Raw genomic sequence first — 25517 nt, forward strand, 5'->3', positions numbered from 1 at the left:
TCTTCAAAAATCTTATAGATAACATTACATTTATTGATAAAAGACTCAAGGCTTTCCCCTTAAGATTGGGAATAAGGTGAAGAGGCCTATTCTCAGCACTCTTTATTTAACATAGTGTAAAAAGAAGACACATAAGACATTCAGATTGGAAAGGAAGAAACAAAACTGACCCTAATTCCAAATGATATGCTTGTCTATGTAGAAAATTCCAAGGAATCTATCAAAACAAAAAAACTTGATTGGATAAAGAAGATGTGGTACACATATACAATGGAATACTACTCAGTCATGAGATGAAATACTGCCATTTGAGACAACATGGATAGATCTTGAGAATATTAACCTAAACTAAACAAATAAGATGGAAAAAATCAAGAACCATATGATTTCACTCATATGTGGGATATAAAACTAAAGTAACAAACACATGAACAAGACAGACAAAAACTCATAGACACAGACAACAGTTTAGTGATTACCATATGGCAAGGGTGGTGAGGTAGACAAAAGGTTAAGGGAGTCAAATATATGGTGACGGAAGGAGATTTGACTTTGGGTGGTAAACATGCAATGCAATATACAGGTTATGTATTCTAGAATTGCACACTTGAAACCTACATAATTTTATTAACCAATGTCACCTCAATAAAGTTAATAAATTTTTTTAAAAAGATAAACACCAAAGGAGCAAAAACACAAAAAAAGAACCCTCATAAAACTAATAATAAGTCCAGCAAAGTAGCACGATACAAAATACACAATTATATTTTTATATAAGAATGTACATGTGAATACTAAAATTAAAAAACACAATACCATTACAACCACTCAGGAAAAACAATATAAAATAGAATACAAGTATAGAACTTGTATGGTAAAAGCTATATAATATTAATGAAAGAAATCAAAGATCTAAATGAATGGGCGATATACTGTGATCATGGATTGAAGATTTAAAATAGTAAACATGTCAATTCTCCCCAAAGTCCCTCTAAAATCTGTACAGAAAGGCAAAGGACCTAGGATAGCTAAAACAATTTTTAAAAAGAACAATAAAGTGGGAATAACCTAAGCAGATTAGACTAACTACAAACAATAAAACTACATAATTTCTAGGAAACAAAGCATTTTGAGTTTGCCAAGAATTTCTTAAATAGGACACAAAGGACATGAATATAAAAAATATCAATAAATTAAACTACAAAATGAAAAACATTTACTCTTTAAAAAACTAAAAAAATGAAAAGGCTAGCCACAGACAGAAGAAAATGCAATATTTATATCCAGAATATAAAAAGAACTCTTAAATTCAAGAAGACAATCTGTTTTTTAAAGTCCTCAAAAGATTTGCACAGTCACATCACAAAAGAAGATATATGAATGACATATACACTTGGAAAAAAATCCTCAACATCACCATTTATTACAGCAATGGAAATTATCAAAACCTTAATGAAATACCCCTACATACTCATAAGGATAACTAAAATGAAGAAGATTGACATTACCTAATGTTGGCAAGGATGTAGAGGACTGGAACTCTCTCGCCTTGCTATGAGCAATAAAAAATGATTGTCAGTTCATAAAATAGTTTGGCAGTTTATTATAAAGTTAAATATACACTTATTATATGATTGGGCAATTCTACTCCTAAACATTTACATAAATGAAATGAAAACCTGTCCACACAAAAACTTGTACCCTAATGTTCATAGTAGCTTTATTATAATAGTGAAAAAAGTGATAAAAATCCAAATGTCTTTCAACTGGTAAATAGATACACAAATTTCGGTGTATCCATATGGTGGAATAGTATTCTGCAATAAAAATATACTTACTGTATGATTTCATTTGTACAAAATTCTAGAAGAGACAAAATTATAGTGAAAAAAAGTAGTTCAGTGGTTCCTGGAAGTAGAGGAAAGGAACTGACTGCAGAGGCACCTAACGGAACTTTTTCTGTATCTTGACTGTGGTGATGGCTACATGTATATATAATTGTCAGAATTTATCAAATAGTTCATCTAAAATTGGTGAATTTCATTGTCTCTAAGTTATACCTCAATGAATCTCATTTAAAATTCTATAGCTAGCATAAAAATTATAGTCTTGGTTAGAGCAGTATCAGTAATCATAAAATAAATGTTGTAGCTTCATTTCTGTTTATGGTAAGCTCCTCCCTCTTTTATTTCTCTTCTTTCCAGGAGAATAACAGTCCCTTAACAATGAATTCAGGAAGCACTCTCTCCATTTGTCTCCAAAGTAGATGGACATATAACACACTTTGTCTACCCTGGTGTCAGGTGGAGAACAAATCTATTGCTATCAGTGGTTCCTAGAGAGGTTTATACCACCCCTAGTATCTGTCCTCATTGCATGGGAATATAATAATGATTTAGACAAAACAGGGAGAAGGGAGAGAACAAGGAGTACCCAAATCTCATTAAGACAGCATTTATTTGCTACATTCCTATTCTAAGATAACTTTGGCTTCTTCCCTTCTTCCATATTCAATCTACCCCAATCTTACTGTCCTCCCTTAAACATATGAGAATTACTATAATGTGTGAAAAAGCAAAGCAAAAAAATAATAAATCTTTAAAAACCTAACACTAAGTTACAGTGCATGTTACATATTAGGATACTATCTTAGTTTCTCTCCTGTGTGAAATTCTTCGAGTGATGTCCTGAAAGCTATTGGCCTCATTTTTTCTTTTAAATATATAAAATTTTTCAGTATCATTCATTAAACAAATGACTACCTTTGCCTTTTCTTTACCTTTTCGAAACTCAGAGGGCTGGCCTTCCATGTCTTACCAGGTTTAAAGTAGAACAGAACAAAAGACAGATGGGTGTGTATGAATCTCATTAAGACACAGATGGAGTTATATTTGAATCATTACATCTGATCTACATTCCTACACAAAACCAGAGATGAGGACAGGAAAATGCAATTCCCTTTTACCGCTATACTCACTTTAGCAAAAATGGTGTGGATCCCCCAGGCTACCACAGCAAATCTGCAATGCCCACAAGTTTCATATCGGAAAAACTAGGAAATGCCCCATGAGGAAGACAGGCAGCATGGCAGAGTGGTGGTGAGGGGTATTGCTAAGTTATGATTACAGCCTAGATCAAAGGTGGGCACCTAAAAAATAACAAGACAGTCAAACAGGAGTATACACCACTTTTGGAAATAGATTTATTTCTAAAAGTATAAGGCCCCCAAAATTCTCTTCATCTTGAAAAATGCTGGATTATAAATGCCGGCTCCTTTCAATTATTTCTCTTTTATTTCCCACATTACAAAATTTTTTTAACCTGAGCATCTGCATGAGATTGCTATGTTCAAAATTTCTTGAAAACATGATGTGAAATGTTAAGTTAAATGAAACAGGTTAAAAGGAGAAGCGTAGCATGTTATACTTCTGATTATTTCTGCAGCCACCAGATTTTCATTAAGCCTCGGGCATGTGGGTTTGTAATTATTTTCATGACAACAAACATTAGAACTGGGGAACAAGATCTGTAGTTTAAAGAAATTCAATCTTCCTAAATTTCTCCACATAGTCCAATATACTGCTCTTGCATACTTTGTTCCCAACTCTGTTATTCCATTTCTTGAACCACTACAGATGTGTTAATCATAGTGATTCATTCACAATCAGCTTAAGCTAAAAATGTTTATAATTCAGACTAGATTTCAGTTATAAAGTAGTGATTTCAGATATGATAACAATTTTTAAAAATCTAAGGTCATGGAAAATAGATAATAAATCAAACATGTATTCTAATATAAAATATTATTAAGTTTGCCTGTGTCAACTTCAAGTCTTATTTTTTATGTTCTAGTATAACAGATTATTGAATTTTTAAAAGATCATTAAGAAAATATGTTCACAATAAAAATTATTCAAGAAATATCTTTCTACCAGTTCACTTCTCAATTTTTCATTTTTTTAAGTTACCTTAATTTCCAACCCCTAATTTCTTTTCTTCTGTCTCCTGAGATATATCTGCTGATCCTAAGCATATTTACATTTTTTAATACCTTCTAAATTTTAAACAGAAATAACAACCGTGTATCTACTTTCATGAAAGTACTGTATATGCTAAGAGGTTTACACATTATCTTAGTTTAAACCAGACTAAAACACCTCCACAGTAAATATTTTTACTTTATAAATAAGAATACTATAATCTACAAAAATCAATTAAACTTACTCAATGTAACAAAGTTTCTAAATGGCAGAGCCAGACTTTATTCAGTTCTCATTTACTTGAAAACCCAGTACCTATCTTATCATCATGGTAAATACTGAGACCACTCTGGTTAAACTACCACATTCATACACTTAGTATATCTCTGCTTAGTCCAGTACAGAGAGATATATCTAGCTCCCATTTGCAAATAAAAGTTTTTTAACTACAGGTTCTATGTCTATTCACAAAGACAACTGACAATCTAGGTCTCCAAGTCTTTGAGGAAAGAGCCCTCCAACATTGTAAATTCAGGGCTTTGAACACATATTTTTTAGAGTGCATCAAGAGGACCAAAGTTAGTAAAATCAAATTTTCAAATAGGCAGATTTTTATACCAAAAAGTTGAGTCCAAAATGTAAGAAAAAATACTTCTTCTCCAAACCAAACTTAATTACCAGATGGAAGAAAGAATTTAAGAACATAGAGTGTCAAGTTCATAAATTGAGTGTGATATCTAGGCATCCGACAGTCGATGCACTACTTAGAACAGCTGGTGTGCCACTTTGGATGGAATACTTCACCTCCACTCTCTGATGCTCTTCGCTTCTTATCTGCTTTACCACTTCCTTATTCTTCTTCTAGTTCTTAGTTTAAAAGGTGGTAGGGCAAAACAGAGCCTTGCAAATAATAAATGCTCAATAAGCTATCAATGGTCTGTGATTGGATTTAATGAAAACTGCACTCATCTTTACCTGAAATTAAGAACTAATTTTGAGGATTACATCTATTCACCACTTTAATTTAAAAAAGAATTCTTTTTTTTTTTTTTTTTTAATGATACTAAAAGTTTGAAATTTTCCCAAAGTCACAAGAGAAGTAGAATGCCTACTCTATGCTAGGTGTTAATCTTGAGCCTTTACATTTTTTTATAAAAGGTATGTCAATTCTTAGATCATTATTTTTTTTTTCACGGATAACATGACTTATTGTGAACATGTACATTAATAGACTATATTGACTGGATGTTTAGAAAAAACAGAAGACAATAAAAGAAAAAAGCTAACATGGATTTTCTTGTTCCTCGACAAAGAAAAAAGGACATCTGTACTAAAATAGGTTCTTAAAAATTTGCAGCAAGTAATCTCACAAGAATCAATGACCTTGTTAAGAGGTAGCTTGGAGCCAAAAAACAACCCACTAGATGAGAGTGAAGGAGAGAATCACTTGGATCAACCAGCAAAGCGAAATTTTAGTAGCAAGTACTAAGTGAAACTCATGCCCCACTCTGTCTGTCTTCTCCAGGCAATATACATAGATAATCATTTATATCATTCTCTAACCATCAGCCTTGGTTCTAGATTTACTGTGAGTGCATAAGGCATATCAGGCAGTGACTCTTATTACCAATACCTTTCTTCATATATTCAGGATTTTTTTTTTTTTTTTATTTTCTCTATTTATAGACCAAAGCATATCACTGTAAGTCAGGTTCTATATGATGACAAACACAGAACTGAATAAACACTAATTAGTAAACAGCTCTATTCTGCTAAAAGAGTTTAGCAACTCAAATAAGCGCTACAATCAATAAGAATTCTGATGAGTTTATAAAGATTGATTTGTAAAACCTTTGGCCCTTATCTATTTTCTTGGCCACATTCATGGGAAAAAATTTAATAACTGTCTAAATCTTATATACTTTGTATATGAGTCCATAAATTTCTATAACTATTAGCACCAGAAAAGTTACACAATCAGTTTATTACTCAAAATGAAAAGGCTACATTCACATTATTAATAAGCTTAACTTTATACATTATTATCTATGTGTTTAGAAAGAATGCAGGTGACATTCACTACCTCTTGTTACAAAAGGGAAAAATAACAGAAGGGAAATTATTTGTCAAACTTTTACAATCATGTTTTATAGAAATACACAGTAAGGGCTACAGCATGATTCAATAATAATTCCAAAACAAATATCTAAAAAATCACCTACTCATCTCATCTCAGTTCAATTATTTCTTAATTACCTGCAGGGTTAAAAAAAAAAAATTCCCACAATAATCCACATCCATTTGGTGTGCTACAACTGAGATCTTGAGAACAGTATAATTTGGGGAGAACTTTTTCTTTGAATAGATATTTCATCATGGTAAAAAGGAAAAAGATGGAAGCATAAACCAGACCTACTAAACGGTAAATATTTTGCATGGAGACAAATTACCATATTATTTCTTAGTTATTTCTGTTCCACTTCTTCCCATGCAAGCAATTTTGTTCACCTGTAAATATACTATGCATCTAATATGTGCCACTCATTATGCTAAGTGCTAGGGATGAAGATGATTATAATAGAAAAACTATTTTTTGCATTTCTTTTGTTTAATCTTTTGAATTGAGTTATAATTTTGTAAAGAGAAATTCATTAGCTTTTCCAAAGATTTAGTTGTATCTCTTACAAACATGGCATTAAAAAAGGAGCGTATTTAATCGTACAGAGGAAAATTTCAACCTACAGGCTTGGCAAGATGAGCTGATAAAATCTGGAATGATAAAATGGTCATCAAAGCAGTAGCTTTTGTGTAGTTTTCTAGACATATTTTTGAATGTAATAAACCAAGTGTTCTTACTTGGGGCTTTATCTTGCTGAAAACAGCATTGTTCACGCAAGTGTTCACTTTGAAAATGTTTTACCAGTGTAAAATAACTCCATCTTGTGGATTGTCATGACCATGGCATTCAGATCTCACCTTTCTTCAAGTTCATACAGGACTAGCATCAGCCTGATCCCTTCCCAGGTTAACGATCTGTAGAATGCTTGTTTCCTGTTGGATATTAACACTCACAAGCAACCCTCTACATGGTGTAGGTATACAAAAGTGCCTGCCACTCTCAGTATCTATCACCACTGCATAATCGAGCTTGGTTGTCCCAGCCGAGCAAGATCAACATTGCTTAATGTCAGAGGCAGTTGATTTCCCTGTGGGGATAGAAGATGATATACCAGCCCTATTCACTTTTAATTCCATCGAAATTTCTAAGAGGACAAATATTAAACAGTGAGGAAGATTCTTTAAAACTGAGATATAGGGGAATGAGGGCCCAATGGCGCCCACTTTAAGTGGGCATCTTTCCTTTTGCACATTTCATTCACATTTGATTTCTAAAGATGACAATTATGATTCTATATACTTCAACTCAAATATGTCTCAGAAACAACCTATTATTAACAACAAACACTCAGCCACACATCAGTAAAAATTTCCATTTCGATCCCATATTTTGAAAGCTCAAAATCTAAAGGGACCTCTCCCTTCCCACCGTCTCCGGTTACTTTGCACATTAACAATCTAATATGCAGTATTTCTTCCTGGTGTCATTCCAGTTCTCATCTTTGGTGGTTGTCAGAACCTTGAATTCAAAACACAATGCGTGTCCAAAGAAAAATTATAGATATTAAATGCATGAACCAAGTAATTGAAGCTTTCTTCCCTATATAATCTAAAAATTTTAAATGGAAGGAAGACAAAGGGGTTGGAAGTGTTTTATCATAAGGACAAACGTAAATGTCTTTTATCCTATCACTTAAGGCCATAGGAACCTTGACTCTGGAAAGAGGTATATAAATACTATCACAAAATCCAAAGTATGTTTTGTATCAGGATTAGAATAAGCAAGCCCTCAGCATGCAGTAGCATCAGCATTTTATTTTCTAGTTTAATAGGTCACTATTTTTGTTCCCGAGAACATACTTATAAACACACTCTACTGGAGAACTTGCAAAACACTTTCCTGTTTATCTCTCACATTTTTATGGAAATGATATACCTGAAGATACATTAATGAGAATCTTTTACTTACTATATATTATTTAATATTATATTAAATCTTAAAATGTTTTATCAGGAGATATCTCACAAAATTATTAATCCAGGAAAATACAATAACAGCTTTTTTTAAAGAAAGGTGCATTTTTACACTCTTAAATATATTACATCATAGTATTTACAAATAGTCAAGGGTTCTACAACTAGAGTACTACTATTTAAAATATAACTAAGTCTCCTCCAACAAAATCTCAACTTTTCTTTTTATAGGCTAATGGTCATCATCAGAAAAATGTCTGTTTACATTATAATTGATCAGCTAATCTTAACATTACCCATCATCTAAATAATTTGAACAAAAAAAAATTTAAACACTTATTACTGAATTCATATCACTAAAGATAAGCCATTATTTGTGATTTGAGGACCTTTTTTCAGCTAGTTAAATGATAAAAAAAATAAAAAATCCTACTAGATTTGCTTTTTCTGCTTGAGACTTTCAAAAGCTATGGTAATTTGTAAAACGTAGCTATCAGCTGTGTGGCTCTTAGTGTACAGCCTATTTGTACGTATGAATGCTTCTGCAGATGATTGTTCAGGCAAAACTAAAAGTAGTATATAACCAATTTTTTTCCATATTACATGTAGTAAAATATGTCCTTTGTCTTATAGAGATAGACAATATATGCCGTAGCTGATAATATGTATAATTTGGCTCAAAAGCAAATGCTCTTTTTGCTGTGCTCCATCCTGGTCTAACTACTCGCTGTAACTTATGTGTTACACAGTGCCTTTGACCATTAAAATCAGATTTTCTGGCATTCTTCCCATGGTATCATTGATAGTATTAGCTCCTCATGGTTAATTAAAAACAATGACACCACAAATCTAACCATTGTATGTTGAAAGAAATAAAAGTAATTAAAAGGCTTTTATTACAAAAGCTTGAAAAAAAAAACTGTTTTCAGAAGAAAAAGTACATGTATGAAATTACAACTTTCAAAGGAATATAAGATGAAACTACAGTCTTGGAGCACTTACTATGCTATATTTATCAGGGAATACTGACTTGTTCCAAACAAAAACGAGGAAAAAGGAACATTCTAACTCGCCTTGGCATATTTTCATATACACACACACACAAAAAAAGGTATCAGTAACATATGAGATGCATCTAGAATGAAAATGTTAGTTGAATATGTAGACTTCAATCATAAACTTTCCTTTCTCATTAACCATCTAATATTCTCAGTAATAACAGAATTCTTAACCACTTTAGAAGGATGGTTCATCAGTAAATGATCTGAATCATCCATGTTAAAGTAGTCCAGTTCCTTTGAATCAATTATACATAATTATTACTTCTTTGACACAATTCATAAGCTAATACAACACATCTAGAGTAGGGTTTTCCGGAGTGTGGTCCACAGACAACTTGCATAGAAATTATCTGGGATATTTGATAAAACTGGAATCCTGAGCCACAACCAGACTGACCAAATCTAAACCTCTGGAAGGCAATGCAGATACCTGTATGTTTAGTAATCACCCCAGCTGAGACTTAGGCCAAATGAAGTCTGAGAACCATGAATCTGGAAACTAAAACGTCTGTAGAAATCATTTCAGAAAACATTTTATTCTTTTGTCTATATTATATGAACTACAATGAGTAATTTCTTCTCACTATAAAGTAGTGGGAAGTATAAATGAGATTCATGAGAATCTAAAACAACCTATTCACGAATGTAAGTGGGAGGCTCTAGATTTTTGCTGACAGCACTGTACCTGTTTTTAATTACAGTAAATCAAGTTCTAGATCAGAAGCCAAACAGTATAGCAGAAGGGAAAGCTTATTTCAGCAGGAGAATCTCCTACTGGTAGGAATATTCATGTAAAACAATGTAAATTCTACTAAAAAAAAAAATGATAAGGAACACATTACTTTGCCTAAGAAAATAAAGTGTCTTCATTAAGAACCAAAAAATGATTTTCTATAGTAAGCACTTTTCATATATTACAGTCGATAAAAATGCATCTTTGGGGGCCTCTCGATTTCTTTAAATTTTCTCTTTCAGGGAATAAAGGCAGACTATAGTGTGTCACTCATTGTCAACCACGAGAGTAGTAAATGAAAGGAAAAAGTGGCAGAGATCATCCAAAAACAGTATATAAAATATGTATGTATGGGTGTGTATATCCACATATATGAGTGCATATAAATCTAGATTTACTTTCAGAGACCGCTGGTTTTTTTTGTTTTTTTGTTTTGTTTTGTTTTTTGTTAGAGGAGATGAACCAATTTTATTTTCCATCATTATGTTATACAAAAATCTAGAAATAATAGATCTGTAAAGAAATGAGTAGTAAATAAGAGAGCAACAAATAATTTAAATTTGAATTATTTTCCATGATATTAGGATGAAAACCATTTCAAAGCACACGTCTGGCTTCAGAATAGGTTTTGTTCATTGGCCAAAGCCTGCCATAAAATAAAGGTGTTCAGCGTCGTGTGTTCTACTGGCTCTTGACAAAACTGAAGCCTTTTTTTTTTCTTTTTTTAATTTTTTAAAAAGAAGTACAAAGCGCCATCACTGTCTATGGCAGGCCTCTTGTGTTTGTACAGCATCTCTATTCCCTTCTTGTGGTAACCATATTTTCATGCCTCTTTTGGAGAGCAACCCCCCACCACAGTCCATGCAGCTCTGGTAACTTGTCTGTCAAAGCATGACCCAATCCAAGATCACCTAATTGGAATCTCACTCTTGGGAATTTGAATCTAGAGAAAGGCCATACATGATGGTGATGAGTGGAACCTACCATTCTGATCTCTCAGAAAATGGATTTTGACAAATTCTTGCTGTCCTGGTTTCTGCCTTCAGGAAGCTTGGCTGTTTAGATTTCCTTCAATTTCTGTGAGCTGCCTAATATGCTTCCAGTATATTCCATTTTCCTCATGTTAGCCAATACTATTTCTCTTGACAACTAAAAAACCCAACTGATAAGAGAGGGATATGCTGAAAATACACCTTATTTTGGTCCACTATTTGGAGGGCACTGTTTCTCACTGAGCATTTAAACTACTACAAAAGTCCCACGATTTCCTCCATGAAATCCTTTCAGATTGAAGAAAAATCAAGATTCAATCTTGCATTTATCCTGCTATCCCGAAATCCTCCATAGGCACTTCGTCTATTTTCTACCTAAAAACTTGAGGTCTCTTGTTATTAATGTCCAGTACAGAGTGAAGTGTGCCCTGTCTCTTTTGACTTGCATGTTAAGTATTTTACTGCTCTTCTACATGGGTAATATAAATAAATGCCCATGCATTTCTGCTGATTTTTCAGTCATTTATGCCCCTATTAACATCAAGCATGTAATTTTTAGCTTAGAGTATACACAATAAACACATCATTCACCATGCATAATATGCCGAATTTTAAAGTACATCTATGAATTGCAATAAACATATGTACATTATAAAATATGCATAAATCTATAAAATCAAATATGGAAGTCTCACTATATAGACATACCTCCACTTACCCTCCGAATCTCCTCTCTACTACTCCTAATGAGAATTTGGGGTGTTAGATTCTATTCTGTATCTCAGCAATGATTCATTTGTAGTAATGGTTCTGAAGAAGCTTGTAAGCAGACTGAAGGGGAGGGTTAAAATAGATTAGTGGTTAAAATCTGTCATCAATAACTCAGGCTAAAAAAACCGAGTCATTATTATTTAACTTTTCTAAGACAAATGTCAAGGCAACTACAGAAAACGATGAGTATGGTGATATTTAACATGGAGAAAATGAGTTAAAAAGGATTTAAATGAGTTTCTATTTTGAGAAAAAGAAGACATTGGGGAAATATTTTATATTTTAAGGGAGACACTTTGAAATAGCATCTAGCTGATTCAACCATGAACAAATATAATTTCATGATACCAATACTTGAGTCACAATCACTTAGTAGATTCTACAAGAATTTCTTCATAGAAATACCATTTGGTATTTGAGTTAACACGAATACTTCAAACAAAAAAAAATACTGTGTAATTCAATTATCTTACCAATTTAAACTTCACCCTAAATTTTAAGTCCTTTAGTTTCTATAAACTTTCTACTCATATACAGTTTCCTTTGCTCAGCCACTTCTTTTTATCTCTTTCTCTGGCTCCCACTCTTTTGCTTCCTAAACATGAGTATTCTCTGCATATTTGGGGGCAGAGAGTACTTGGGGAATCTCTATACCCTCTGCTCAAATTTGCTGTGAACCTAAAATTACAAAAGTAAATGAATAGTATTTTAAAAATTGGTATTCTACAAGGCACTATACTTCAGCTCTCCTATCTGGACATCCTCAACTCTATACACTCTCCCAGCTTCAGTTGCTTCCTTTATGCCCATATCTTACAAATCCTCTCCTTGGCCATGTGCTCTCTCCAGAGTACCCGTAACTCCCAGCTGTCTGTTAAACATCTCTATTTGTGCCTCCTGTTGGCAGTTCACATTTACTGTGTCTTAGAATTTATCAAATGTTTTTCTTCTGTTTTTCTGTTTTCCATATTTCTTAGTCATCTCAAAACTTTCAGTTCAATTCAGCTCATCTTTGATCCCCCTACACACACTCTCTTCTTTCCTCTCCATCCACACCAGTTGCCAAGTTGTAGGAATTCCACTCAATAATGTTATGCAGTCTTTCCCTTTTTTATGCCCACAGTTACTTCTCTGGTTCCTAATTGTTCTATTATTGCACAGTATTGCATTGCATTATTGTATTGTAGCTACTGCAGTAGCCTCCAAAGTGCTTTACCACTTCCCTTCCATTTCTGTTTCACTCTGTACCATGTAACCTATTTACTTAACTTTCTCAAGTATAATTCCAATCAGGACATTCTTGTTTATATTGCTACTCCAAAGCTCTTTACGTGTTCCATGATGAAGCCAAGTAAAGTTTTCACTACCCTTCATTCTCATACTTGCCATGTCCATGTCTTTACTTCTATATCATCTTCCATAAAGACTGGCATACCTTCTCTTTCCAATCTATCTATGCTTAAATGTTAAATATCCTTTAAGACTCTCTTTGAAGTCTTCCTTGAGCCCTAGGCGTAATCATTCTTCCTCTAAATCACCGTCCCTTCCTCCTTCCTTTTCCCTCTCTCTCTTTCAATATCTTCCTCTCATTTTCATTGGTATAACAGTTATTGCCATAACCCCTATGTTGTCAGACCTTATCCATCTATGGGCACAGATGTGTCTAACTTAAATGTCACCAACTCTTAGATCAGCTAATATGGGATTCCTAGTCCCATACAAGTCACAAGTTTTTCTAGGAGACTCCAAGACATGCATCTCATACACTTGTAAACAAAGCTTCTCTCACTACAGTTTTTATTTAGATATCCTCCTATATTTCCATGGGCTCAGACATAAATTAATTGAGAGCTAGAGCAATAGAAAAATATGGAGAACAATTATCCCATGGTCAAAATCCTCTTTCCCTCCATGCCCAAAACCAAGTCAAGCTCATAATGGTTGGATTCTTCTTCTCTGGGGTAAGTTCTCTCTCAGGAAACCCATCAGGCTTTCAAGTCATAGGCTTCTCCTGAGCTTACCCAGTCAGTCCTTCTGCTCTTCTCCACACTTGTCTATACTTCTGCCCAGACTCAAACTGTAGTCGCAGCTCCTTACAGTACTGTAAACAATCAAACACCCATGTTTATATAATCTATATATTCAACAAAACATTTCAGTTTCTTACAATTAGCCCTTAATGGTAAAAAAATAAATAAAATAAATAGTCAAAATTAATAATCATTTAACATTTCAAAATTAATCCAAATATTTATAATCTTTATATCTCATAATCTAGACCCGAACTATTTGGGCCAAGTTCTATACAGTGATCAACCTCTCTTTGTTTTTCTAGTGCTCACACTCCCTTAAAATAGTGTCTTTTGACATCAGTTTCAAAAAACTTGGCATCTAGTTCACAGGGTTGTTATTAGGATTAAATAACATGATACACATAAAGTACTTAGCAGAGTCTCTGGCACGCAATCACTACTCAACAAATGTTAGTTTATATCATTTTTGTTGCGAAAGTTAGATTTACTTATACTTGTTCCAAAACAAATTCAACAAAGAAACATCCTCAAAAGTGACTATTTATTAAATTATACATAAAATTATCCCAAATACTGCACATTACCTCCAGTTTATGTTAAATTCTATCACTGTCAATAATCTCCTTTATTTAAATTGAAGTTATTCCTAGCTTTTTATCATCTGCCTCCATTACTATAACAGAGCAGTTACCAGAAAAATTAAGCCATGGTAATCACATACAAATGAATGCTTTTGGTAAGAAAAAAAAAAAAATGTCTACAAGCTTCCATGTTAACTACAGCATTGCTCTACCTAGATCTCTGAAATATGGTCAGAGTATCTAGATTTCTATTTGAGATGGCTCTAAAGCTTCCCACTAAAACAAAGAGCTTTACATGTCCCCTTAACCAAACAGAGAAGGAGAACTCAAGAATTTCAAGTAAAAACATGGGAGACCTCTATAGCAACGAAGTTTAAGTGAGATGGCAGGTTAAATTTCTGGAACTGATACAATAAAAGACCCCGTGGGAGGGACATTTCACGATCAAACAGGAAATAGTACATCCTTTCTCCTACACACAAGTTCATAATTGGAAAAAAAGACTGAAAACCTTTCCTCCCACCATTGACCTTCTGAGTAGGTGTGGTGGGTCAAACTTCATCCTCAATAGTCACTACAGATACTGATCTCTTTAACACCTGGTCTAGTTGACAAAGTCACTAAATAAAACTTAACCCAGTTAGCTTCTCTCCATTCAATTTACATTTCACTTCTTTGAAATTTCTTCTCTCTCAGGACAGATTAAGCAGCACCTCCTACATTGTCCTGATTATAATCCTCATGAGTTGGTAGAACCCTGGCATGCGGAGGATACCTTCACAAAACACTTAAGGTCAGCTGAGACACAGAGGCCAGGAACAGAAAGGGAATTGAAGTCACCCACAAAGTCTATGATTTGTATCAGATACTGTGGTAAGAAAAGAGTGATCCTCCGAAATTAGACCATTCTCACTACTAACTTTGAAATAAGTACAGGATGATTATACTTATCCAATTGAACTTGTAAGTCTCCCACACACAGGTTCTATTCAATCACTACACCTTCTGTAACAGCTCTCTTGGAAACTAGTATAGAACTGAATCATAACCAACCAAAAAAACAGTCTTCATTCTTGACAATGTTAAAAATGTTAAAACATTTTTTAAAAGGTTAAAACCATTATAAAAGTTTAAATATTAACTTCAAAGTTAAAAAAAATAGGAAGAAAAATATCTAAGGCTGAGTGAATACCAAAGTGAGCTAGCTTCCTAAAACTAACAATTTACAGAATTGTTTTAAGTCTTAAAAATGTAAAATCCCAACCATAACCTCACCAGGTAGAAATAACACATTCTTACTTTATTTTTAGACAAGGCTGTTCTATCAAAATTAGTGAGAGAGGATAATGATACCTGAATTCAATAACCTAATTTTTAACTCCTATGTTGTCAGACCTTATCCATCTATGGGCACAATATCTCTACAATATCTGAACAATATCTTTAATATATAACCTGATTTTAACTCCACAGGAGTCTTGCGTATTACCCAATAATCTTTCACATAGCAAAGACTGAACACTTGACTATTCTAAAAGTTAAATAAGAAAAAGAAAATGTAGGCAGAGTGTATATTCAATCTACATTTGATACATGCACTAAAAAAAGAAAAAACTTTCTATTTCCATTGAATTTTTAGGGAATTTCTTTACAACTTCATGAATGTAAAATAGGTCCAAAGAAATAACTTTTTCTCTGAAAAGCAGTTTTTAGAGATCTTACCTGTTAACATTTTTTAAAAGCCTGAACATTTTTCAAAAGCCTGAGGACAATGTCATCTTATATATTTTACAAGCGTTTGTTTTCTAGTATTGTGAAAATTAATTAATTAGGTTTAAACATTGAGACACTATATTGAAAAGTTAGTGAAAATATCAATATGCAAACCACTCGAAAGTGACTCATTTTGACACTATATTATTTCCATGCATAATCTGAACAATATCTTTAATATATAACCTGATTATAATTAGATCGCATTAAAAGACAAAAACATGAAATGTGACTTGTAAATGCAAAGATTGAGTTGTCTATCATGTACAGTTTATTGATCAAGGTTTGATTTATAACAATTTACAATTTACAATTATTATAACTTGCGTTTAGCCCTACTGGAAAAATAATAATTTTACCTCTAAAGATTTAATGTATTTTGATTTCTACTGTTAGGAAACTAGAACTTTATAAGCTAATGTAGTTCCTTTTAAGCTTTAACTGCGAAAAACTTTAGAGCAACATTTTTTCCCAAGTGTTTAATCTTATTCAGTTTATATACTTGAAAATATTCCTTTTAGCTTCTTTCACATGGTCTTTGTTCTGAGCTTTCCTTAAATGGTTTAGCTGGCACTGTCCTAACCTGAGATCTCAAGTCTTTTCAAATGTAATTTAAAAAGAGAGACTTCAAAAGGGGAAAGAGAAGAAGGATGGGGAGGGAAAAGGACAGGCAGGAAGAAGGCAGGAAGGTATGCAGGTCCTGCACACACCTGATTGTCAGAGATCTGCTGTTCTATTTGTGAAAACAACACTAGACTCTTTCTAAATATGTACATGTTCACAATGTTCTTTGATTTTTAAAGTTGAGGCAATGACAATGCTGTATGAGTAATAAATTAAAAAATCGCATATCAAAAAAAGATGATAAACTTTATTGAATATTTATTATATCCCAGGACCTGTACTAAGTGCCTACATGGATTATTTATTGCTCACAATAATTTATGAAACAGATTGTATCATTATTAAATTATTATTTATTATCACCATTTTAGTAATGAGGAAATGAGACTTAGAATGATTTTATGCCTAGTATGCAATAAAGCTAGGATTCCTACGCTAATTCCATAGCCTGTGCCCTCACCCAGTACGCTCTCTTCATAGTTTTTAAATGTGTGTTGGTAGTCTGATATCTATTTTCTGAAGCACATAGGTGGTTTATGAGAACTTATGCTTCACAAAAGGTAGGCATAGGACAGCCAGTTCAAATAATGTATTGAAATGGATAATAATTTTATATTGCCAAACCAAGCATTTGAGTAAGCTCAGGAGAAGGAAAAACTAGAAGTGGACAGATAAGAAGCTGCTTTAATATCTCTCAGAAGTACTCTGGATTCAGAACCAGGTGCTAGATAGAAAAAATGATGGACATGAGGGTTGTGAAAACAGTTCTTTCTCTGCTGTTAACTAGAAATGTGTGACACTGATTTCATCACTCAACTTCTCTGGGCATTAGTGTCCTCATCTATAAAACAATGGAAATGATTCTACAATGCCAAGGGCCCTGTAGCTCCATGACTGAAACCTAAGGAGGACATGGAAGCCTTTGTATTCCTCTGTTTGGTGCACTCACAGTTCCAGAGCGATCCACTCTGGGAAGGACATCTGCTTCTGTTACTGAGAGTTAAACAGGTAGTCTGATAGTCTGGGGACCATACTCCTCTATAGCCAAAGTAAATGTTTCTCCTTTGAGAGATCCCACATCATTGAGGAGGAATATTCCCTGTTACACAAGCCCTACATAATCACATAGCTTGCTAAAAGACCCAGAAGTAAGCAGTGACCAGGTATTCCTTCCACTGAGAAATGCTCTAGCATCCTTATATAATTTAGAAAAGATTCTGTCCTCAAATGCCTCCTGAAATTCCACCAATTACTAGAGAGGCATCTGAAGTTAAAAGAAATAAAACCATCACTAAGGCAATTAGGGTAGCTCAGAAAAGAAGCTAATTATCAGACCTACTTTAGTATGGAATAGTTCATCACCTTGATAGGAATGACAAAGAAACTTACAGAAATAAATCCGCTCATTTTCTTCTGGCCTCACTCTCTAAAGAAAGAGAAATGGGCAAAGTCAAGATCAGACTTAAGTAAAACTGTGAAGAAAAGGAATGCGTGGTCTTATTCTTTTGTTCATCTCCTTCCTAATGGTCTATTTCCCCAGGCATTGGCCAATTCTTCACACCTTTCCTGATGTATGCTTCACAGTCCTCCTCACTTGTCCTCATTCCAATCACTGCAGTGTCCTTCAGGAGCATATTTTCTCAACTGCTAATGTGATTTGATCCAAGCTAAACACTCATAACTAGAGAGTATGATATGTGCACTTTCTGAAAGTAGAAATTCTAAGCAAAATGACTAGCAGCTGGAGCCAGGTGGGGCTTTATAATCCCCTTGAATCATCACCATGTACCTGTGAATAGCACAAATCAAACTCCTCTTTGAGAGAAAGCCGGGACTGTGTGGGAGTGGGGCAGTGAGGTATCACAAAAGAATTTAAAAGTCTGGGATTAGCCAGCACCAGCCTTCTAGGGCTTCACCCCAAGCAGGAAATTGCTGCACTGCTCCACGGCTTTCCTGCATCAGTGCCCAGGCAGCTGGCCAATTCACTAACCCTGTCCCTGGCCTCACAAAGACAGCATCGTGGCATTGTCCGTGCAACCCTGGCCTCACGGTAACCCTGGCCGGCTTGAGAAAAGTTGGCAGACAGTGTCCAGGGTGTGCTATTTAAAGCTATAAGCAGCTACTGTGGATGGAGATGAGTTGCTTTAGTGGCAGAGGATAAGACCAGACGCAGAAAATTTTCACTTGCCCTAATGAATTTCACTCACCTGATGTAGTTAGGCACCCAAGTTTGACAGAAAACAGCTCAGGTCTATTTAATTACTGAAACTCATCTATCCCATCCATCAGTTTTTTCACAGATAAATTGCCTCATTTAAAATCCTTAGATTTTTATATACATATATACTAAACATACATATATACTACATATATACTCTATATACACACACCTATATACCCACATGAACTATTTACTATAAACACACACACCTTTAGATAGGTAGATAGATACTATATATGTATAGAGAGATCCATATATGTCTATGTTTGAATTCAAGCTGCCTAAGCTATGTGAAATATGAGGAATACCCTCTGGAAACCAGGATTACATAACAGTTGAAAACAGGTTCTGAATGCAGGCATCTGGGTCTTTTGTGAGACACAGGACAAGACACTCCCTCCTCTAGATTCCTGACACATAAACTCCAACTGTTGTCAGGATTAAGATAATTCCCATAAAAGACAGATCTATGCTGGGTACACAATAGTCAGTGCTCATAAATTTTAAGTAGTTATTAGCATTATGATTAAACATCTATGGTTGCTCAGGAAGACCACTGTGATGGATTAGTTTTCTTCTGGAAGTCAAATTTTATCTCAGCCAGTCCTGATAATTTAACCCCACATTCTCCTTGTTTTCTTACTCTATAAAATGTACTCAACAAGCACTTTTTCTGGAGAACTCCTGTTCATCCTTAAAAACTCACCGCAACTACCATTTCCTCTGGAAAACTTTCCCTGACTTCCAGCCTAGGTTAGATGACTTAGTTACTTATTTCATGCAACAATGTCCCCTTCTTTTATAGCATTTATGTCAGTTTATCTCTATTTACACAGTTGGGTGACTTTATGAAAAGTAATGCCTACATTTCCCACTCTATCTAAATTCCGTAGGAGAAAACACTCTGCCTGCGTTTGCTCACTGCAGCAGCCCCAGCACTGAAAGTACATAGCATCGCAGTCAGTTCTCAATGAATATTTATTGAATGAATGCATGACTCAGCCAAGTTCTATCCAGATGTCAATCAATGTATTTCCTCCTAAAAAGCAGAAAAAGAAAGAATTCACTCACAGGAATATAAAGAATCCTGTGAGTTACCAAGGGACACAAAATTGGAAAGGCCAGTTCTTGTCTAAAAGAAGTCAAGCAATCCAAAAGGCTAAAGAGGCGTGGCTTTCTGTACTTGGCTTGAGAACCTTTATAACGTTTCATCAAGGAGAAACCACAGAAAGAAATGAAAGGTCACGAGGCAGAGTTCCAGGTACCAAAGAGGAAGGAAAGAGAGGAATTCTGCACAGAAGAAGCATTTATTCAATTAAGGTTCATGAAACCTGGAAGGTGAAAGCAAGCAGATTATCCATGGAATTTATGTATCTTCAGTCTTTCAGTAACTCATCAGATATATATTTATTGTGCACCTTCTGTATATCAGCACAGTACCTGTGTGGACACAGGAGTAAGCATTACAGACAGTTCTGACTCTCATGGAGTTTCCAGTTCAGCATGAGAGAAAAGGCATTACACAAAAAAATGTGTGATCAGTGCTCAGAAAGGAGAACTAGAGGTTGCTATAGTAGCAACTTTGACTGGAAAGTCAATATATAAGCATATTTTATTTTCTTCCAAGGAATTCATCCAAAATACAGTATTTTATGATGTCTTTTTTTTTTTTTAATTTTTAACAGGAAGCCATGCTGATTTATATCTGTTTTTGTCGCTTAACAGGAGTAAAATAATTTAAGATGCATACTAAACCTCTGCTATGGTGTTGAACTCAGGTGCGGGCTTGGGTCCAGATGATGTTGCCCCTTCACTCACTCACATGTGAAAGAAGAGGAGATAGAAAATGAGAAGGAAAAAAATTTAGCTATAAAAACCACAGCATTAAAACACTACTCAAATTGATGGGGTTGATTTATGTGAAATTTTAGGAACCTTAAACTTTCAAGTTCATACTACTCCCTTCATTTGTACAAAAAGAAAGGTTTATAATTCACCTCTCAAAAGTAGTAATCAATTCTCCCTTCCAATATTCACACCACTGAGTCTATCAATATTGATTTGTTGAGCACAGACTTTGAGCCAAACATTGTTAAAGATCCAGGAGAAAGAGTTCTTGTCTTCAGTAGAGATAGCCATGCCTCCCAAACAATAAATGTAAAAACAAATTGAAGATAAATTTGAGATACCAAGAACGGCTACAAATAAGATTTAAAACACTAATACAGTACAGAGTGACTAGGGTTTGTTTCAGCTAGAATGGCCAGGAAAATCCTTGTTGAGGAAATGGAATTTAAGTTAACACCCAAATGATGAGGAGGAACCTCTATTTAAAGATCTAGAAAACAATATTCTGAGCAGTCTTTAGAAACAGCATTTTCAAAAGACCAGACACAGGAAAAATTGGATTATGTGAAAGACAAAAGGAAGATCAGACAGGTTGAATACAGTGAATGAGAGAATGATATTAAAGAAGTATGCCAAGACCGGATCTTGTAGAACAGTGGTTCTTGAAATGTAGTGTCACCTGGGAATTTAAGAATACAAACTTTCAGGCCCCTGTGCAGACCTACTGAGTCAGAACCCCAGTGTAGCACCTAGAAATGTTTTAACAAACCCTCCATGGGAAGCTCGTGCCCACTAAGGTTAGAGGCTTCTTGGGGACAACAATGATTCTCAACTCTAGCTGTACATTAGAATCATCTGGAACAGCACATCATTGCTCATGCTGAGCTTTACCTCAGAATAAATGGATCTGTACCTCTGGGGTTGGGGTTCAGGCAGCTATATATTTTTTAAAAGCTCTTTAGGTGATTATGATTACACAATGATTATTGGAATTATTGACATAAAGTTCTTAAAAGTCATGGTAAAATTTTAATGGGAAGTGACTGAAGGCTTTTAAATAGAGAAAAGTTCATCAAATTTAGAAAGGTCACTTCGGCTTCTATGTGAAGGACGAAGGGGGGCAAAAATGAACTCCCCCCCCCGAAAAAAATCAGGAAGTCACTGCAGTGTCCAGGGAAGAATTTGCAGTGGTTTGAACCAAAGTCGTAGCACTGAAGATTTAATAAGTACATTCGGAATGTATTTTATAGAAAAACCTCAAGACTTATTTATGGATTTTATGGGAGGGGTGAGGGGGAAAGAGGCATCTAAAATGAACCTCAGATATTTGGCCTGAGAAATGATGCCTACATTTTTCTTTTTGGAGGAAATCATGCAGGGGTGCCTGTCAAGGGTTGATCTTTGGCCCAGTTAAATTTGAGATGACTATGAGACATCCAAGAGGAAAAGCTGAGTAGGCAGCAGGATACACGTAGAAGCCTGGAGCTTGGAGGAATAGTCAGGGCCAGACACATTGAGTCATCACTGTATAGATGATATTTGAAGCCATAAAATTGGATGAGATCATCTAGATTGAGAGTGTAAATACAGAAGAGGGTGGGTAAAGCACAGAGCTGGTGTATGGACAGAGCACTGGGCTGACCCATGGGAGCCCACGAGCATGACGGCCCCAGATGGTTAAGGCACAGGACAACTGAAGACCTCGAGGCCTCTGTGTCACCCCAGGGCACAGCCCTGCCACCATTCTTGAAAGAAAAATAACTTCAGGAGCTTGAGAGCACTTCTTAGTAAATAAATTAACATGACTATCCACTTCAAAGTTGACAGCCACCCCTGCATGATTTCCTCCAAAAGGAAAAATGTGGGCACCATTTCTCAGGCCAAAAATCTTAGACTCATTCTAGATGCCTCTTTTCCCCTCATCTCTCCCATAAAATCCATAAATAAGTCTTGAGGTTTTTCTATAAAATATGTTCTGAATGTACTTATTAAATTTTCAGTGCTACGACTTTGGCTCAAACCACTGAAATTTATTCCCTGGATACAACAGTGACCTCCTTTTTTTTTTTTTTTTTTAGTTCATGTTTGCCCCTCTTCAGGACTATCCACCTACCATCAGGAAATCTTTATAGGAATCAAAAGAGGAATCTGAGGATCCGACATATTAAATGGCTTGTCCAAGTTCACATAGCTTCTGTATGCTTCCAGAACTTGGCCTAGGCAGATGAGTCTCACTGGGTGCTTTCAATGAACATGAAGCCTCCAGGCGAGGGAACCAAGAGAGGAAGCTGCCCTCGTGCAGTTAATCCAATCTAGGACTGACAGGTGCTGATTCAGACTGGCTGGAATTATGACTGGGCAGTGGGCAAGAGCCAAGATAACATTACAGACCAAAAAGAGAAAAAAAAAAAAAGTTGAAATTCCTTACCAGAGAAAGCAGGTCAGCTGGGAAACACCAGCATCCAGGATCATTGCATACAAACAAGAAACAGACAGTTGAGTTGTGGAATCTGGCACTAACTGAGAATCTGTTAGAAATGTAGAAATGTAAGCTTTCAGGTCCCTCCACACACCTTCTAAATCAGAAGCTCTGAGGTGGCACATAACAACCTGTGTCTTAGCAAACCATCCAGGAGAGTGTGATGTGCACTAAGGTAAGGGACCCGCTGAAGAACAAGGATTCTCAATTTTAGTTGCATACTCTGCAAATGCAACATATGAGGAACTCTCTCAGGGAAATGGCTGCATCAATACAGCTGGCACTACATTGTTATGGTGGGTTAACTCGGTACCTCCCTTACGGCATACTCAAGGGACAGTCTCTTCTGCTCTTACTATTTTATAAAAATACAAATCTCTCACCACACACACACACACATGCCATTTAACTACATGAAGACGGTCTGAGAGATGCATCGTTATGTGATTTCACTGTTGTGGGAACATTAGAGTGCACATACCCAAACCTAGGTGGTACAGCCTCCTACACACCTCAGCTATATGGAACGGCCTATTGCTCCTAGGCTACAGGACTGTACGAAACAACATAAGATTAAACCAAGCACAGGTGAAAACGATGCATCAAGAGACATGATGAACACGAGATGTATGAGGATGCTACTGGCCTAACAGCACACTGTTTTACAGAAAACTAATGTTTATATAAGTAGAAAGAATACACTGTACCATGATAAAAAAGTATAGTAAATACATAAACCAGTAACATAGTCACTTATTATCATTATAAAGTATCATGTACAGTACATAATTGTCTATGCTATACTTTTATACAACTGGCAGTACTGGTTTGTTTACACCAGCATCACCACCAACAAGTGAGTAATGCATTGCACTATATGTTAATCTTATGGGACCACAGTCATCTAGAAGTCCATCTTTGTCCAAAACCTCATTATGCAGCACATGTATGTGTATATGTGTGCATATTCATGGGTGTGTATTTATTTATTTCTCTTTACACTGGTTATTTCTATATTTCATTAGGAGTCAAGCTGAAACATCTTCCAAAACTGTAATAGCAGTTAGGTTCTTCAGAGCCTTCAAGAACACAGGACTTATTTATAATTAGTGGATTAAAAATAAATTTTAAAAAGTAGAAAAAGCATTATTAGAAGCAACCATATCTCAGTTTGGAAAAGTAACACTCATACATGCCATTTCCATGTCAGACCATGATTAATGAATAATGGATAGTATGATGCTTTGATTTTGTCCTTGGCCAAGAATGCACTGTTCACAGTATGAAAGAACACAAACTTACAGAGTCATAGAACATCAGTCCTAGAAGGAATCACAGAATGATCGTAGTCAACAATTTCCTAATTTTACATCCCTGAGTCCATAGGGACCAGTGGAGGCAACAATGGAGATCTGGAAATGACTGTCACTGTGTGATAAAACTGAACAAAGCATACAGGTCTATAAATAATTTAATCTTTTTATTGGAGAAGTTCATCAACCAGTGCAAGGGAAGAGTCTTAATAAACATTGTCTTGTTTACAAAATATTTCATAAGTTACAACAGGTGGAACAAAAGGATCACTGATCTAATTGAAATCCCTAATTTTTAAGTATGGGAAAGAATAACAAGGTAGTGCCATGAATACAGCCAAAATTTCAAAACATCTTCACAGAGTAACAGGTTTCTAAAAATGTTTTAAGTACAATATATAAAAAGAGGCCCTTTCTGAATCAATTGTTAGGTTATATGACCAAAATGGCTCAGAGTCTTCCCTCATCATTATGCTAAGTCTTAATGTAATACCATAGATGAAGCCAAATGTGACAATGACATGCAGCTGATCAAATAGAAACAAAGATCTCACAGTAACTTAATTTATCTGGACCCACATCACCATGCTTGGTCTGCTTTCTAGTCCTGGCAGCTATTTAATACCAACCTCTGAGCCAGGTATGCACAATAAAGAACTATACGAAGCCAGGCAGGGAAGCATGAAATACTGGCACCCTCTAAGTAAGATCGAGTATCCTGCAAGCCCAAAGGAAGTATTGCCCCAAGATTCCAATCGCTATGCATCGTGTTTCACGGATAATGCTAAATAAAACGTTTCCCACTGTGTTTGCATTGCTAACATTTGCAGAATCTCTCACTAAGTGCTGTTCTTCGTTTTCTCTTAAGCTTCAGATGCTCAAACTGGGTATTGCTATGTTCATATGACACCCCAGCATCTAACAGCACATCCCTTTCAATCTGTGAAGAACTTCCAGCTAGGGACATCATCAAACAGAAGTACGTTTTCAGAAACCTCTTACATTTTAAATTAGGG

At 35.1% G+C, this 25517-nt stretch overlaps 1 protein-coding gene across 5 annotated transcripts in view; it reads right to left on the reverse strand.

The window, feature by feature from the left end:
* ADAMTS3 (ADAM metallopeptidase with thrombospondin type 1 motif 3) overlaps positions 1 to 25517 on the reverse strand; it is a 223273-nt gene that overhangs the window by 170139 nt on the left and 27617 nt on the right. Inside the window, exon 1 of one of the 5 annotated variants that reach the window (XM_039845409.1) lies at positions 14964 to 15253. The exons of 3 other annotated variants lie outside the window; for them this stretch is intronic. The gene's annotated coding sequence lies outside the window, so the exon portion shown is untranslated. Of the gene's footprint in view, positions 1 to 1508; positions 1534 to 14963; positions 15254 to 25517 lie in introns of those variants that run through there. One more of the 5 variants, XM_039845410.1, reaches the window with a different exon arrangement.

The sequence above is a fragment of the Pteropus medius genome, unplaced genomic scaffold (assembly GCF_902729225.1).
Source record: "Pteropus medius unplaced genomic scaffold, Ma_sr-lr_union100, whole genome shotgun sequence".
NCBI classification, from domain to species: Eukaryota; Metazoa; Chordata; class Mammalia; order Chiroptera; family Pteropodidae; genus Pteropus; species Pteropus medius.